A 19491-nucleotide genomic window follows, 5' to 3' on the forward strand; every position below is an offset into this window, starting at 1 on the left:
ATTAGGAAAAAATAAATAAATTAAGAATAGAAGATGAATGAAACATGGAAGAAAATGGTAGCGAGTGACCAAGAGCATCATTCCCCTGTTGTGTGTTTTCGTTAATTAAGGTTCCTGCCCTGAGGGAGATAGAGAGAGCGGCGTATGTAGTCCCTTGAGAAGAGGGGGAGGAAGGAAGGAAGGAAGGGGGAGAGAGGTGGAGGGAAAGGGAAGAAAGGGGGAGATAGGGAGATAAAGAGGGAGGGAAAGAGAAAGGAATGGAAGAGAAATAGAGAAAGGGAAAGAAGGGGTTGGAATAAAGGCGATAGAGAGAGAGAGAGAGAGAGAGAGAGAGAGAGAGAGAGAGAGAGAGAGAGTAATTTTAACTCACTACAAACAACTTTCTTTATGGGTTCTCTCCTTAATCAAGTAAACTTTCTCTCACTTTCTCTCACCTTTCCTCCAAACACGAAAACTCTACACCAAAACTGTCTCCAAAAAACACAAAAACATAACATTGAGAAAAAATTAGTGTTTTTAACCTTGAAATCACCAAAAAACATTGATTCATATTAATCAATTTAAATATAGTGAATTTAATATACAATGTAGCAATACGTGTATGTTTTTGGCTGTAATGTATGAAATGTAATAAATTGGATAACTAACAAAATGTATCCAAGCGTAGTATGAAATATTTATTATCCCGTTGTGATAATGTGTTTTATTTCACAATATTAAAATCCCAACTTCCCCAAACACAAATACAAAATAAAACACACACACAAAATAATAACAGCATATTAAAGCCTAGTTACTACTCACCGGTTGTAAATGATAGTTGTGGTTGATGTTTGTAGAGTGGTTGTGTTGTTGATGGTTGTAGATGGTGGTTGTGGTTGGTGGTTGTGGCTGGTGGTTGTGGTTGTAGTCTTGTAGATGATAGTAGTCTAGGATATCGTAGTAGTCGGGATGGAAATGTACTAAAATTGTGTCTATATTAACCACAGAGCCTTAGTCAAACATCCACGCGAACACAACAACTCGTGCAGTAATGTTACCTGACTGTTTAGGTTTTTCATTAATTTCACTTTTCCTTCACAACACTACGTTTCCACTTATCCACGTGCCTTAAGCATTTCCTAATATATGCAGCAGTCGTACTAGATTCCTTTTCACTATCCGTGTAACTCATTTCAACATAATATTCCACAAAAAATGGTAAAAAGATCGAAGAAAATATGTTTGTTTGCCAGTGTCAAACCTCACGCGTCGACTGGAGGTGAGCAGGTGACAGCTGGCGATTCAAGTGGGTGCTGATTGGTCGCTTAGAAGTACGTGACCAAAGACGAGACGCTGATTGGCTGATCAGAGCGTGGGGCGTCTTCCCTTTACTCCAGCTGTATTGTCTGGACTTTAACTGCACCTCGTTCCTTCATACACCAATAAAAACGTAGATTTTGAGTGGAAAAGTGACGGCGACAATATTGTGTGAACTTTCATGAGATATGGGAACACAGGGAGTTTTTGGTACGACAGAAAACAGAATTTAAAGAGGTGGGTAGCTTAGTTACTTTACTTAGACATTTAAGAACTCGAAATAAATTAGAAGCAGTTTAAACCAGACCAAACTAAAATCTCTCTCTCTCTCTCTCAATACATATCATACACCTACACTACACACAATTATCCTTCAATACTATTTGTTATGAATGTATAATAAGGGTGGCGCACAAATTCAATACAATAAAAGATAATTGATTCGTAATATAGTTTTGACAATTGGCTATGCAGTTTTTCCAATTCATTACGTGACATTTATTTTTTTTCCCAGTGGTATTAATATTATGGGGGTACGGTCTGTTGATGGTGTGCCTTTCCTGACCTAACTGATGGAAGATTTTATTCATTTGTGAGGGAATTATTTTTTAGGTGGAATTTAATACATTTTATTATCACGTTATATTAGTATGTATGTATGTATGTATGTTACTTAAGGAGCCGCTGTCTGTGTTACTTAAGGGACTGTTGTCTGTTACTTGTACTGCTCTCAAGGTAATTATATAACGTGTGTGTTTGTGTGTGTGTGTGTGTACAGGTAAGTATTCTGGTCAGGGCTTACCGACACCTGTGAGCCAATCAGGCGTGATGGAGGTCATAAACCAGGTAATTACGCTGTTCCATCCTGACCCAGACGAGGAGGTAAGGTTGTGGGAGGGGAGGCACTAAGGTCAGCCTAGGTCGTTGGTGTACTACAGGACCTTCACTCTCCCACAGGAACCACAACGGGTCTCTGTATGTCGTGGTGTTTGGTGACGCCATTAAGAGTCGAATAGGCTTTAATTTGTCTTGGTCGATGCCTTAACGAGTCGAATAGGCTTTAATATGTCTTGGTCGACGCCTTAACGAGTCGAATGGGTTTTAATATGTCCTGGTCGACACCTTAACGAGTCGAATAGGCTTTAGTATGTCTTGATCGACACCTTAACGAGTCGAATGGGTTTTAATAGGTCTTGATCGACACCTTAATGAGTCGAATGGGTTTTAATAGGTCTTGATCGACACCTTAACGAGTCGAATGGGTTTTAATATGTCCTGGTCGACGCCTTTATGAGTCTTGTGTTTCCTCAAAGGTCGAGCTCCACCCTCCGTCTGTATTACACAATTTTCTGACTTTATATAATTTTAAGTAACGGCTCAGGATAATAGTGGTGTTATTTCGTCATTATTTCGTGTTTTCGTTTAAGCCAATTGGAGGTTGTCGAATATCTCCAATTACGAGGAAAATTGTCACGTACGGGTTTTTCGATAATGGGGATATGGTTAATGATATTGTGTACAGGTATGATTATGTTCAGGTAGAATCTATAGGAATTTATTTGTGTTTTACCTAAGAACAGATAATGATGACTCTGGGAATGGTCTGTAATGCCGATCTGACCTAAGTGTGTGTGTGTGAGTGTGTGTGTTTTGATGAGTCAATTACATATTTGTGAAGTAGTTGACTCCATCCTGACTACCATGATATCCAGGAAGGGCGTGATATCCTGCAGGAGTCTCGTGACCATGTATGCAGGCGTGATCGTTCGGTCAATTTCACCTGAAGATGATTATATCACCTGTTGGTTATATGTGACAAGGGATGAGTTTGTGTACCAAAGTCGGTGTTATGGTTGTTGTTGTTGTTGTTGTTGTTGTTGTTGTTGTTGTTGTTGGTCGTGTTGTTGTTGTTGGGCGTGTTGTTGTTGTTGTTGTTGTTGGTGGTGGTGGTGGTGGTGATGTTATTATTATTATTATTATTATTATTATTATTATTATTATTATTATTATTATTTTCATTATTATTTTTATTATTACTGTTGTTGCTTTTGTTATGATTCTTGTTATATTGTTAGTGTTGGTTGTGGTGTTATTGTTGTTGATGTTATTATTTGTATCACTGCTGTTGTTGTTATTTTTATTATTATTATCCTCGATACTTTGAACTACGGTGACAACAATCTCAAACCTTACAAAATGTTCTTCTATCGCCCTAAATATTCCAGTGTGTTCCCTCCCCTCCATCATCAAGCTCTAAAGTTCAGTGTTATAAGTTCTGATGAGACGACACAGGCCTCCAAGTTGCTAAATATTCAAGTGGGCACTGCTGGACCTCGCACTGGCGTTGACATATGGGAAAACATGTGTAAAGAGACAAGGAGAAGGAGGAGAGTGAATAAGTAGAGAGAGAGAGAGAGAGAGAGAGAGAGAGAGAGAGAGAGAGAGAGAGAGAGAGAGAGAGAGGTATTGTATTGTATTGTGAGACATTACTGAGTACAATAGGCGGTTCGTGTGACATTAGGTAAAGTGAGAAACATTATTTACAATACATTTACTTATCCCAGGTAAAGGTGTACCGTACGTATCATTAACCTGTATTTCTCTAACAAGTGTTGCATCAATCAAGCCATAAGTGTTACCTGAGTGGCCATACGAGGATTATAAGAATAGTAAGGTGTGGTTTAGACTTAGCATCTACGACACACTCTCCTTGAACTCAGCCTCTACGACACACTCTCCTTGAACTCAGCCTCTACGACACACTCTCCTTGAACTCAGCCTCTACGACACACTCTCCTTGAACTCAGCCTCTACGACACATTCTCCTTGAACTCAGCCTCTATGACACACTCTCCTTGAACTCAGCCTCTACGAGTACACTCTCCCTTGAACTCAGCCTCTACGACACACTCTTGAACTCAGCATCTACGACACACCTCCTTGAACTCACAGCATCTACGACATACCCTCCTTGAACTCAGCATCTACGACACTCTCCTTGAACTCAGCATCTACGACACACTCTCCTTGAACTCAGCATCTACGACACACTCTCCTTGAACTCAGCCTCACGGCCACCTCACGACACCTCCTTGAACTCAGCATCTACGACACACTCTCCTTGAACTCAGCATCTACGACACACTCTCCTTGAACTCAGCATCTACGACACACTCTCCTTGAACTCAGCATCTACGACACACTCTCCTTGAACTCAGCATCTACGACACACTCTCCTTGAACTCAGCATCTACGACACACTCTCCTTGACATAGAGTGTGTCCTTAACTCAACACACTCAACACACAACACCCACTTGACACTACCTCCTCTCTACCTCAAATATCCAGAAATATACTCGTTCTTTATGTCGAGTCAAAGTTCTTACTGAGAGAGTCTTCACTAACTCTCTCTGAAAAAAAAGTTATATGGAAAAAAAATAAAAAACAAAAAAACTTTGGAGACATAATTCAGGCCTGGTGTACATAGTGAGGCGCTCAGGAGGAGGTCGCCCTTGAGGTAAAGCCTCCTTGGTGGAATCGATGGAGGGAACAACTTCAAGTAGGAGAGTGAGAGGTCCCTTGGCGCCCTGTCTAAATCGAAAAAAAAATTAACCTCAACACACTGAAGACTTAAACCAAACAACTAACGTCCTTACACTTAACCTCCCTAAACCAACCAACTTCCCTAAACCAATCAACTAACTTCCCTAAACCAATCAACTAACTTCCCTAAACCAACCAATTAACATCCTTAAACCAACCAATTAACTTCCCTAAACCAATCAACTAACTTCCCTAAACCAACCAATTAACTTCCCTAAACAAACCAACTAACTTCCCTCAACCAACCAACTAACTTCCCTAAACCAACCAACTAACTTCCCTAAACCAACCAACTAACTTCCCTAAACCAACCAACTAACTTCCCTAAACCAACCAACTAACTTCCCTAAACCAACCAATTAACTTCCCTAAACCAACCAACTAACTTCCCTCAACCAACCAACTAACTTCCCTAAACCAACCAACTAACTTCCCTAAACCAACCAACTAACTTCCCTAAACCAACCAACTAACTTCCCTAAACCAACCAACTAACTTCCCAAAACCAAACCAACTAACTTCCCTAAACCAACCAACTAACTTCCCTAAACCAACCAACTAACTTCCCTAAACCAACCAACTAACTTCCCTAAACCAACCAATTAACTTCCCTAAACCAACCAACTAACTTCCCTCAACCAACCAACTAACTTCCCTAAACCAACCAACTAACTTCCCTAAACCAACCAACTAACTTCCCTAAACCAACCAACTAACTTCCCTAAACCAAACAACTAACTTCAGCCAAATTACCTTTGTTCTTTCTCCAAACTACAGAATATTGTCGCTGGTGTCACACAAGGCACATATGGTAATACCTGGATTTCTTATTCATGCTGGTCCTGTTTCCTATCCTAACCTAGCCTAACCTAACCTAATCTAACCTAACCTAACCACCCACATGATCACTAATAAGACTACATCTAACCATTTGCCCTCTCTGTCATGATCGTCTCCAATCAACACTAAAAATAAAAAAATAAAAATTGCCCTATTTTTGTTTACCATAACAGAAGTGTCGTTAATATTATTTTTCGATAAATTTCACGTCTTTGAATTCTTCTATAGTCATAAGATAACTCCGAAGTAATTTATTATCAGGTAAGGATTCCAATACGACTATGAACGCTCCATAAAGAGAAATTTCACTCTCTAAAAGATATTAAATCACGATAAGGGAAGTAGGAGGTACGATAGAAGTTGAAAAATGAACGAAGTTTTGGGACTCACGTGTGTTGGTGTAATGATGTATAATTCTTTAACGAGTGGAGAGGAACCGTAATAATGACTGATAGTTCGCTCCTGATGACTACTACTACTACGGAGGAGGAGGAGGAGGAGGGAGACTATCAGAGTATACCACTATCATCCCCCAAACCTCTCTCTCTCTCTCATGGCCTGAGCTAGTTAGTGTTCAGCAGGTGTAGTTAGCTGTGGGCCACACACACACACACACACACACACACACACACACACACACACACACACACACACACACACATACATACACACACACACACACACACACACACACACACACACACACACACACACACACACACACACACATACACGCACACACACACACACACATACACACACACACACACACACACATACACACACACACACACACACACACACACGCACACACACACACACATACACGCACACACACACACACATACACACACACACACACACACACACACACACACACACACACACACACACACACACACACACACACACACACACACACACACACACACACACACACACACACACACACACACACATTACATCAACTCATACCAAAATACTTTATGGCAAAATATGCAAACTAAAATAAAAAAAAATACCACACCTCCACACATCTGCAGGACCCGACAGGTAAAACATTAACAACACCTTAACACAAAACTCACAGGTAAACAGACTCTACCTTCTCCCTGATACAACACGAGTTATTTAACCAACATTATGTAACCCATTTACCATAAACGGTTCCATAAAATTGCCAGTAAATTACACTCGACAAAACGTTCACGTAATTCTTTCAGGTAAACACAACAACGCTATTTTTATTATAACTGAGACGATATGTTTTTAAGAATTCATGAGGGTAATAAAAAAGAAAGTTAAATTAAACTTTTGTTCGTGTCTAATGGCTGTAATAAAAGTGATTTATATCTTAACAAAAGCTAAAGGAAGAAAAAATTCAATGGGAAAATAATTCAGAATCAGAAGTGGAGACAGGATCGACTTACTGGTGCGGCTTAAAGATTTAGTAGTGTTACAAAGGGTGATTTGGTTCCCTTAGTCGTTTATTGTCGCTTCTGCGCTCTTAATGGCTCTAAGTGACAGGATATTGATGGATTCTCTGCCGATTTGCTTTACCTCGATACCAAATTACCTGTTCCTTATTTTTGAGGGAAAGGAGGGGGGGGCATCAAGGGGGGATGAATATAAAATTAGATGTAAAGGAGGGAGGGAGGGAGGGAGGGAGGAGGGAGGGAGGGAGGAGGGAGGAGAGGGAGGGAGGAAGGAGGAGGTGGAAGGAGGGAGGAACTTAGGGTGGGGGGAAGGGTCATTGGGGAGGGGAAGGAGCATAGGGGGTAAGGGGAGGGGAAGGGAGTCAATGGGGAGTGATGAGAAAGATGTGTAGTTAATAACAGGTGTGTAGTTAATGGCAGGTGTGTAGTTTAGGACAGGTGTGTAGTTAGTGACAGGTGTGTATTTAATGACAGGTGTGTAGTTAATGACAGGTGTGTAGGTAATGGCAGGTGCGTATTTAGTGGCAGATTAACAGGTATCACTCTGAGTTATATCTTTTGGTTCATACTCTGCTGAATGTCACTTACGCACACGAGATAACACACACACACACACACACACACACACACACACACACACACACACACACACACACACACACACGATCGTCCAGACTTACATCAAAAGCAGAATGATTTTGATGAACAACCACTCTCCTTCTTCCTCCTTCTTCCTCCTCCTCCTCCTCCTTCTTCCTTCTCTTCCGTATATTAGGCTGTTGTGTACTCTATAACCAGGATTATAATCAAGCTTGTTATGGTGGTGGGGGGAACGGCTGTCAAAACAAGTTCTTGGATGGTTTTGATAATATTATTTGTTCTTTTCCTTCATTATCGTCAGGAACAACGCCAAGCTTTTGTCTTCGCTTCATATTTTCGTTCATCTAATAATTATCTTCTTCTTCTTCTTCTTCTTCTTCTTCTTCTTCTTCTTCTTCTTCTTCTTCTTCTCCTCTTCCTTTATTCTTGTTTCAACATTGTGTTTTTTATTCTCTTTTTATTTCTCTCTTGTTTTATCTCTTTTCTTTCTTAGTTTTCTAACTATTTGCTTTGATTTCTTCACTTTATTTCTCCCTCCTCCTCCTTCATCTTCCTCTTTCTCTCATTAATATCTCTGGTTTCTTTCATCTTCTTATTTGTCTTTTCATCTCTCTTTCTCTCTCTCTCCCTTGTATTCAGTCTCTCTCTCTCTCTCTCTCCCTTGCATTCAGTCACTCTGTCTCTCCCTTTCCCTCACCCTCAGCCATTCTCACGCTCTCTCTCTTCCTCTCCCACTCCTTAATTTCTTTTTCGTTCTTCCATCTCTTCCTCTTCATCTAATTGTCCGTCCAACCTATATCAACTTAACTCTTCCCTCTTGCTCCATTTCTAACTCAGTTCACTCCATCCCACTCATTACCAGTGTCATACCTCACCCTCCCCCCTCTCTCTCTCTCTCTCTCATCCCACTCATCACTATCCTATACCTCCTTCTCCCTCTCACCATCTATCTACTGTACACTCCTCCACCTGTCTACCCTTGCCTCCCTCCAGGTAGCACGCACTCCAGCACGCACACACACACACACACACACACACACACATCATCATCATCATCATCATCATCACACACACACACAAGTCTCCTCCATTATTAGGCGCTTGTCGATGTTGGTTGTGGGTGTGCTGGTTGGCCCCCTGGATAACAAAATTCACTTGGATAACAAAGGTCAGCTGGATAACAAAGGTCAGCTGGATAACAAAGGTCAGCTGGATAACAAAGGTCAGCTGGATAACAATATCATCAATCAGACAACGACTTTCTGACGCTCAGTGACGTCATCCTTACCGCCTACAGATGTCATACTCTCCCACCAATCAGACAACGGCTTCCTGACTCACACAGACACCATCCTCACGTTACGAATCGCTAATCCTACAACTCGTGTGGTATTGCTGGTCATTATTCCTCGGCAATGCATCAGAATATTGACCAATAGAGCACACATACGGTCTGTGTGTGAGCAGAATGGTGGGTGGATGAGTGGGTGGGTGAGTGGGTGGGTGGGTGGGTATGTTGGTGGATGAGTATTTGGGTAGGTAGGTGGATGAATGTGTGGGTGTAAGCTCGTAAGAATATATTGGGGAAATACAGTATGTGTGTGTTTTTATTCGTATATATCTATCATTAACGGCAATTCTATAGGTGTGTCATCAGGTAACCAAAAAACTAATATTTTCTACTAGTTATTCAATAGTGACAATAATACTACGGGTTTAATATAGATCTGTAATACGCATGGTAACGAGTGACGGTAATACTAATAGTAATACTTTAATTACTACTACAACTACTAATATTACTACTACTACTTATAATTCACGACCTACACTCACTACACGACCTACACTCACTACACGACCTACACTCACTACACGACCTACACGACCTACACGACCTACACTCACTACACGACCTACACTCACTACACGACCTACAATCACTAACGACCTACACCACACACGACCTACACTCACTACACGACCTACACTCACTACACGACCCACACTCACTACACGACCTACACTCATTACACGACCTACACTCACTACACGACCTACACCTCACTACACGACCTCCACACTCTACACGACCCACACTCACTACACGACTCCACACTTCACACACAACCCACACTCACTACACGACCTACACTCACTACACGACCCACACTCACCTACACGACCACACTCATTACACGACCTACACTCACCATACGACCTACACTCACTACACGACCTACACTCACTACACGACCTCCACTCACTACACGACCTCCACTCACTACACGACCTCCACTCACTACACGACCTACACTCACTACACGACCTACACTCATTACACGACCTACACTCATTACACGACCTACACTCATTACACGACCTCCACTCACTACACGACCTACACTCATTACACGACCTACACTCACTACACGACCTACACTCACCACACGACCTACACTCATTACACGACCTACACTCACACGACCCACTCACCACACGACCTACACTCACTACACGACCTACACTCACTACACGACCTAACTCACTACACGACCTCCACTCACTACACGACCTCCACTCACTACACGACCTCCACTCACTACACGACCTACACTATTACACGACCACACTCATTACACGACCTACACCATTACACGACCTACACTCACTACACGACCTCCACTCACTACACGACCCACACTCACTACACGACCCACACTCATCACACGACCTACACTCATTACACGACCCACACTCACTACACGACCTACACTCACTACACGACCTACACTCACCACACGACCCACACTCACTACACGACCCACACCACTACAGACCCACACTCACTACACGACCCACACTCACTACACGACCTACACCACTCACACGACCTACACTCACTACACGACCCACACCTAATTCCATAACCTACATCTTATTACACGACCTACACCTCACTCACACGACCCACACTCACCACACGACCCACACTCACTACACGACCTACACTCACTACACGACCCACACTCACTACACGACCCACACTCACTAACACCTACACTCACACACGACCTACACTCACTACACGACCTACACTCACTACACGACCTACACTACCATCACACGACCCACACTCATTACACGACCTACACTCACCACACACTCCACACTACTACACGACCCACACTAATTCCATAACCTACACTTATTACACGACCTACATATCTACACCCACTCCTGGCTGGAACACTGTCGGCTTCCTCACTATACAAACACTTCTGAAATATACACCACGTCGCCCACAGATAAACCAGGACCTTCAACCCCTGTGTGTGTGTGTGTGTGTGTGTGTGTGCGCAGAGGCCCCAGCTGGCGTGCCTACGACGTCCATAAGTCTCCATCCATTACGCTAAAGTCCCTCACTAATCAGCCGTGTGCCAGTCTTTATGGGGACCTGTCGCTGTGTTCACCTTCAGGTAAAATCACAGTTCCTGACGTAATTCTCCTGCACCTACTGTACACTTCTTCTTCCGCACCTCCCCCTACACCCCCCACCCTTAGTTTCTCCAGAACACGCACGGAACAGGTAATGATAAGGTGTCTGAGAGTCTGTTTACTCATTTATGACCAAGAGAGGATATGGCGATAATTTATGCAGCATTACAACATTGTCTCCTCCATCTACTGACGAAGGGGGTGTTCTGAGGGAGCATATAGGGTAGATGTTAATATATACATGTTATTTTTCGGTAAGATGGAGAACCGTCTTTTGTGAAGTGATGGTATTGTGTCGCTTCATAATCTTCAATAAGGAAAACTAAAGGAATTCGTCTCGGTTATATAGGTGGTGTGAGGCAGGAAGGACCTTAAAACTGGTCATACACAATATTTACCAATTACACTTTCCAAATTAGAGGATCTCCACAATCACATTTCAGGACGCAATCATTCTGCCAAATTCTAAAATAGATATGCTAGTCCTCACCAATTCCTCTAATATGTCATGGAAGCCACACATCCACAACATTGCTAAAGCTGCCTCCCGAAAGCTGGGATGCTGTACAGATGCGTAGCTACTTCCTCTGAGCAGTTACTTCAAGTTTATAAGGATTCATTCGTCCTAACTTGGAGTACTGCTCTCTCTATATCTGGGGTGGCTCCTCTTCTGTCCACTGTTAGATGGGTGTTGTCAAAGGTATTTCTTATTAACTCTCCTCCTTTACTTAATAAATCTTTCTTCCTTTCTCTTCGCCGCAATGTTGCTTCACTCTCTCTCTCTTTTACAGGTACTTTAACGGGCAATGTTCGGTGGATTTGGCATCCTGTTGCCGCCAGCAAGGTCGTGGGCTCATAACACTCGACTTGCCATTGCCCACCGTTTCTCTGTGGCTGTCGGTCACACTAGAATAACCCGTTATAGTACTTCCCTTCTTTCCTCACACAGCCAAACTGTGAAATACTCTGCCTTCTTCTGTTTCCATACTCATACAATCTGTCTCACTTCAAAAAGCTGTCTGGGTTCTCTTTAAATAACAAGCAACAGGATACAACTTTATAACTGAACAAAAACTGTCTGACATAACTCTGGCTGTCTAGTGGAAGAAGAGGTTCTCATCCCCCTTTTAATTGACATCGGTTTAATCAGATGCTCTTTTGTTTTATAATGATCATTAATCTCTTGCTGCAGTATTTTATCCTTCTATATATATATATATATATATATATATATATATATATATATATATATATATATATATATATATATATATATATATATATATATATATATATATATATATTTTTTTTTTTTTCGTAAATCTCTTCCTGTTCTTTTTCTCTCTCTCTATTTCTATCGTTGCCCCTCTCTCTCTCTCTCTCTTTTCTGTCTTTCATTTTTTTTGCTTTAGTCTCCCGTCTTTCTATGTAATGCTGATTTTCTGTCTCTCCCCCCTCTCTCTCTCTCTCTCTCTCTCTCTCTCTCTCTCTCTCTCTCTCAGAATAACAAACCATTTCCACAGTCAGTGTAACGCAAGTAACTACCTCCTGAAACAATTGACACACCTGACACACCCCTGAACCACACCTGACACACCTGAAACAACTGACACACCTGAAACAATTGACACACCTGACACACCCCTGAACCACATCTGGCAACAATTGACACATCTGACACCCCTGAACCACATCTAATACATCTGACACACTTGACACCCCTAAACCACACCTGACACACCTGACACACCATACCCAACTGACACACCTGACACATATGACACACACCTGACAAAAGGAATTATACCACAAAAGGTCAAACTACACTCACAAGGGCTGACCCAGAACAGCAGTTCCTCAATAATCAATATTCATCGCTGGTCAGTGTAAACAGTGTGATGTGTATATTTAAGGTATAGTTGTATGTTTGTATGTCGGTATGTATGTTTGTATGTCGGTATGTATGTTTGTATGTCGGTATGTATGTTTGTATGTCTGTAAGTATAACAAGTTTCCTTCCTGAGTCTGTTCTGTATTTGAGAGAGAGACAATGGCAAAAATATAAGAAGGTTATTGGCACTACTGCGATGTGTGTGTGTGTGTGTGTGTGTGTGTGTGTGTGTGTGTGTGTGTGTGTGTGTGTGTGTGTGTGTGTGTGTGTGTGTGTGTGTGTGTGTGTGTGTGTGTGTGTGTGTGTGTGTGTGTGTGTGTGTGTGTGTGTGTGTGTGTGTGTGTGTGTGTGTGTGTGTGTGTGTGTGTGTGTGTGTGTGTGTGTGTGTGTGTGTGTGTGTGTGTGTGTGTGTGTGTGTGTGTGTGTGTGTGTGTGTGTGTGTGTGTGTGTGTGTGTGTGTGTGTGTGTGGTGTGTGTGTGTGTGTGTGTGTGTGTGTGTGTGTGTGTGTGTGTGTGTGTGTGTGTGTGTGTGTGTGTGTGTGTGTGTGTGTGTGTGTGTGTGTGTGTGTGTGTGTGTGTGTGTGTGTGTGTGTGTGTGTGTGTGTGTGTGTGTGTGTGTGTGTGTGTGTGTCAAATGGATGTTCTCATATTTTTACGTTTAGATCACTGTCTGTCTGTCTGTCTGTCCTCCTGTCTACACACTCTCCACCACACCACATTCCCATCCTACCCTCACATTCCTACCACCCACATTCCTTCCACCACCCCACCATCCCCACTACATTCCCTTCCACCACCCACACCATCCTACCTCACATTCCCTCCACCACCACACCATCCTACCTCATTCCCTTCCACCACCCCACACCATCCTACCTCACATTCCCTTCCACCACCCACACCATCCTACCTCCCTTCCACCACCCCACACACCATCCTACCACCCCCACATTCCTTCCACCCACCCACACACCATCCTACCACCACATTCCTTCACCACCCCACACACATCCTACCTCATTCCTCCACCACCTCCTACCTCATTCCCTTCACCCACCCACACACCATCCACCTCACATTCCCTTCCACCACCCCACACCATCCCTACCACCTCCCACATTCCCTTCCACACACACCATCCTCTCCCACATTCCTTCCACCACCCCCCACACCATCCTACCTCACATTCCCTTCCCCCCACACACACCATCCTACCACCTCACATTCCTTCACCACCCCACACCATCTACCTCACATTCCTTCACCACCACACACCTCACCCCCTCCTCCACCACAAACTGTATGTCGTGGAGGAGGAGGAGGAGGAGGAGGAGGGGGGAGCTGTAGGGAAGACATTCAACTCTGGTACGAGGAGAGTCAAGAGTCTCAGTTCGGAATATTAAAGCGACATTGCCTTGGGTTACGCCACTGGTCCAAATTTCTCGTGGGTCTTTCCTCTCCCGGGCCTGAGATGATTGCGTTTGGACAGTCTGTTTACTTGGTTTATTCATATACGTATACGTGAGGATTATACGTATACATAGTGAGGATTATGAGCCTATACCTAGTTTCCCCAGTGTGTGCAAAATATTATTTTTGTCTATCTTTAAGGGAGAAAGATAATGTTACAGTGTTTGAATATGAATCACTTGAAGCTAAGGACGAAAGTTTGTTGTTAGTTACTTGTATTTCAACCTTAATGACGTTACATCTGATTACACTGTTTGACTGTAACATATGTACCAGTATTATAAAACACTCAACTACTAAGGTCCGTTCGTTTGTCTTCCCACAGCACGAACCCCAAAATTCAGACTCATGAATCCGAAGCAGTAGACTGATACATTATTCTGTCTATACATGTTTCGGGTTCACGAGTCTGAATCTCTTGGGGGGTTCGTGGTTTCGGGGGATACACAACTGACTTAAGTAGTTGACTATACCGTAGTTGTTGTTTTTTTCCAGTTTTAGACAAATGTTGTAACTCTTACCAACAAACATAGACTAAAACACATGATTCACAATGATTCTCTGGCTCTATGCTGCATTATTCGTCTTAATTATACAGTCATGGCGATGTGTCACAATGGATGATACATTTCAAAAGCTAATGGATTTATTCTCATCTGTGTGATATATATTCGTTGTATGTACTGCATGAGTCAATATGTATCAGATAAAGTGGTGGTGTGGTTGGTAGTGTGGTTGGTGGTGTGGTTGGTAGTGTGGTTGGGGGTGTGGATAAATATTTAGTTGTGTTTAGTTCGTCTATAGTGTGTTTGCCTGTTTTGGCTTGACTGATGGATGTTTGAGTAGCATGAGGGGTTTGTTGTGTACGAGTTTATGATATTCTACCTAGTACCCTGCCTACCCCTACCCTAGTACCCCTACCCCTACCCTACCCTACCCTAGTACCCTACCCTACCCTACCCTACCCTGCACTTATACAGATTAATCTCAATGTAGTTTCTCATTTCTTCAGATTACTGTATATTTCCCGAACTGGTTTCTTAATCCCACTGAAACTTTAATACCAGACGTAAACTTTATCTTGGTTTCTAAGTTATTGAGAAGGAAAACATTTACATTAACTTGGTTTCTAAGTAATACAAGTTGTAAATATGACGTGTTCAAGGTAAAGTGTAATTGTTTTGTTATTCTTGTATGCAATAAACTTCCACCTGGCCAACACATATAAACTTTACCTAGCTTCGTGAGTCTCCAGGTAAGGTAAACTTCAGCTCTCCATTGTAAACTCTTGCTGTTTTACTTTTGTTATTCAGAAACTTAAATTCCTCGACTTGGCTTCGCAGGTCTCCAGGAAACAATTAACTAAAATTATTTTATCTTAGCATTTCTTACCCGGATTGACTAATTGATCTTCGTACAGGTAAATCACAATTCTTACCTGGACTGATTAGTTTCCTTACATTTAAACTATAATAATTATCTTTGAAATTCTTACCTGGCTTGATTAATTCGGCTTGGTACAGGTATATTAAAATTATGAAAATCTTAACCTGGATTGGCTAATTGATCTTGATACAGGTAAACGTCCCTGCTACTCTACCTCTATACCCAACTCTCCCTCCTGCTCCCGCACACAGTCTCGTTCGCTCACCCAAGAAAATAAAAGAAAGGCTTGGTAGGAACCGGCGGCAAGTCTCTCCCAAACTTTTCCTTCTCGGGACTACACTGGCAACACTATTCTATTATTGCCGCGACTGTGTTTGTGTATCTGTCTGGTTGTCTCTCTGTCTGTCTATCACTGTCTCTAATTGTCGGTCTCTCTGTCTATTTCTGTATCTCCCCTGTCTGTTTGGGAATGGGTTTATCCTGCACGATATACATAACAGATGTATGTATGTGTATACTCGTATGTATTTCTTTATATGTATACTTTCTTTTTTGTTTCTCTATATTTTTCTCATTTATCGCTATTTTTCCCTTCATTATTTTTCTCTTTTTGTTTTTCTCATCTTTTTTTTTCTCGGGGTTCTCTCATTCCTTTATTGGGTGAGGGTGAGGGAAGAGGAGGAAGAGGAGGCAGAGGAGGAAGAGGAGGCAGAGGAGGAAGAGGAGGCAGAGGAGGAAGAGGAAGGACCTAGAGATACACGACAAATCTCCTCCCTCTTCTCCCCCTCCTCCCTCCACCATTTTAATGGGTTGGATGAGGGGAAAGGGTGAAGGGTTAGGGGTGAAGGGTGAGGGGTTAGGGGTGACGGGATAGGAGTGGGGGATGAGGGGTGAAGGGTAAGAGGTTAGGGGGTGAGGGTGAAGGGTAAGAGGTTAGGGGGGAGGTGAGGGGTAACGGGTTGAGGGTGAGGGAGATAGAGGGACTAATGAGCTCTTGTTTACCTATGTGCTTGTAGTTAATTATGCTTATTTTCCAGCCCAAAATGTCAACCGATATTACTGGCAGCTGCTGGACGTGACCAATGGCGGTGAGTGAACAAATACATTCTTTTTATTTACGTGGTGTGCACTTGTATGTCGAATGAGGCTGGCGATCGATTAATGGGGGTGGGACCTCTCTCTCTCTCTCTCTCTCTCTCTCTCTCTCTCACACAATACACTCCACTCCAAGCGAGGTTGAGTAAACAGCAAGCTGACCAATCACAACTCTCCACACTACAGCCCTCCGATAACGATTGGGTAAAAGCCGTGAATATAACTACATCTTTAACAGGTAAAGAGGAACATTTCACAAGGACGAACACCACAAGATAACGAAGCATAGTACAAAATAGTATGGTTTTGGCGAGGACAGCGGCTTCCAATGTTGCCAAATAAGAGAGGTAACTATATCATCTCGCCTGCAACATCGCACGTATGATGTGAATACTATAAATTGAAATGGCTGAAGAAAAATAGAGAATAGTGGTTGTTATATAGTAAGATTAATGGGCTGTTGTTATAAATGGTATATGGAGTTTGTCAACTCCGAATGGTATTTAAAGTAATGTGCATATGAGCTACAGAAACTAATGCAACAACTACAACAATAATAACAATAAAAAAAAATAAATAAAAATAATAATAATGGTAGAATAATTCACTAGGTCGACAAACAACAAATTCCCCATAAGAATCTTTAATGAAGGATTCCATTACCTGAAGTTTTTACAAATGATTTTTTACCCCAGTGAAGGAATAAGATATTTACTCCAGTTCTTTCATCAAGTTTGTTTTTGTCTCTTAATATCTTCATTTATTCTATTTTTCTTGTTCATCTTCATCAAGTTAGGTAGTCAGAGCTGAACCTGTAGAAGTTATGTATCTCCGCCTCTATGTTATGATATTTAGGTTACTGAGTCTGTCTGTCTGTCTGTCTGTCTGTCTGTCAGTATCTACAGTATATCTGGTTGTAAGTGATGGAAGGCAGATGTTAGTCTGTTTTAGATCAGAGAAGACAGCTTCTTTCAGTCTATCTACCACAGTCTCAGCCGTGTGTGTGTGTGTGTGTGTGTGTGTGTGTGTGTGTGTGTGTGTGTGTGTGTGTGTGTGTGTGTGTGTGTGTGTACGTTGCATCATACTTAAAGGGGATTACCTACCAGAGCTCTAATGTTAAGTAGCTTTTCCTAAACCTGGAAGACTGATGGAAGATATACCTGACAGCCGCGTAGAGTCGACTTCAACCCTCAACAACTCAAGATCATAAGCTTCCTCAAGACAGGACTCAGTATAGTAGATTAGCTGTAGTCCTGTGATTTGTTGAGTTAAAACACAAGGCAGGTTTAGATTAAGTTTAGATTAGCTTTGAAGGGACGATGAGGAATAGTTCACATTTAGTCGACATGCTTGTATGATCCCCACTCACGTATGATCCCCTCACGCTTGTATGATCCCCACTCACGCTTGTATGATCCCACTCACGCTTGTATGATCCCCACCACGCTTGTATGATCCCCACTCGCTTGTATGATCACTCACCTTGTATGATCCCCACTCACGCTTGTATGATCCCCTCACCCTTGTGATCCCCACTCACGCTTATGATCCTCACCCTTGTATGATCCCCACTCACACGCATGATCCCCCTCACCTTGTATGATCCCCTCACGCTTGTATGATCCCCACTCACGCTTGTATGATCCCCCACTCGCTTGTATGATCCCCTCACGCTTTATGATCCCCACTCACCCTTGTATGATCCCCCTCACGCTTGTATGATCCCCACTCACGCTTGTATGATCCCCACTCATGCTTGTATGATCCCCACTCACGCTTGTTAAATTCCCACTCACGCTTGAATTCCCTCACGCTTGTATGATCTCCAATCACGCTTGTTAAATTCCCTCACACTTGTTAAATTCCCCCCACGCTTGTTAAATTCCACTCACGCTTGTATGATCTCCACTCACGCTTGTTAATTATACTTTGTTAAATTCCTCACATGTTAAATTCCCACTCACGCCTGTTAAATTCCCTCACGCTTGTATGATCTCACTCATGGTATGATCTCCCCACTTAAATTCCCCACTGTTAAATTCCTCACGCTTATTAAATTCCCACTCACGCTTGTTAAATTCCCACTCACACTTGTTAAATTCCCACTCACGCTTGTTAAATTTCCACTCACGCCTGTTAAATTCCCACTCACGCTTGTATGATCTCCACTCATGCTTGTATGATCTCCACTCACGCTTGTATGATCCCCACTCACGCTTGTATGATCCCCACTCACGCTTGTATGATCCCCACTCACGCTTGTATGATCCCCACTCACGCTTGTATGATCCCCACTCACGCTTGTACGATTCCTGCCCATGCTTGATATATTCCCATTCATGCTTGTATGATCCCCACCCATTCTTGTATG

The sequence above is a fragment of the Homarus americanus genome, unplaced genomic scaffold (assembly GCF_018991925.1).
Source record: "Homarus americanus isolate GMGI-L3 unplaced genomic scaffold, GMGI_Hamer_2.0 scaffold19127, whole genome shotgun sequence".
Lineage (NCBI taxonomy): Eukaryota > Metazoa > Arthropoda > Malacostraca > Decapoda > Nephropidae > Homarus > Homarus americanus.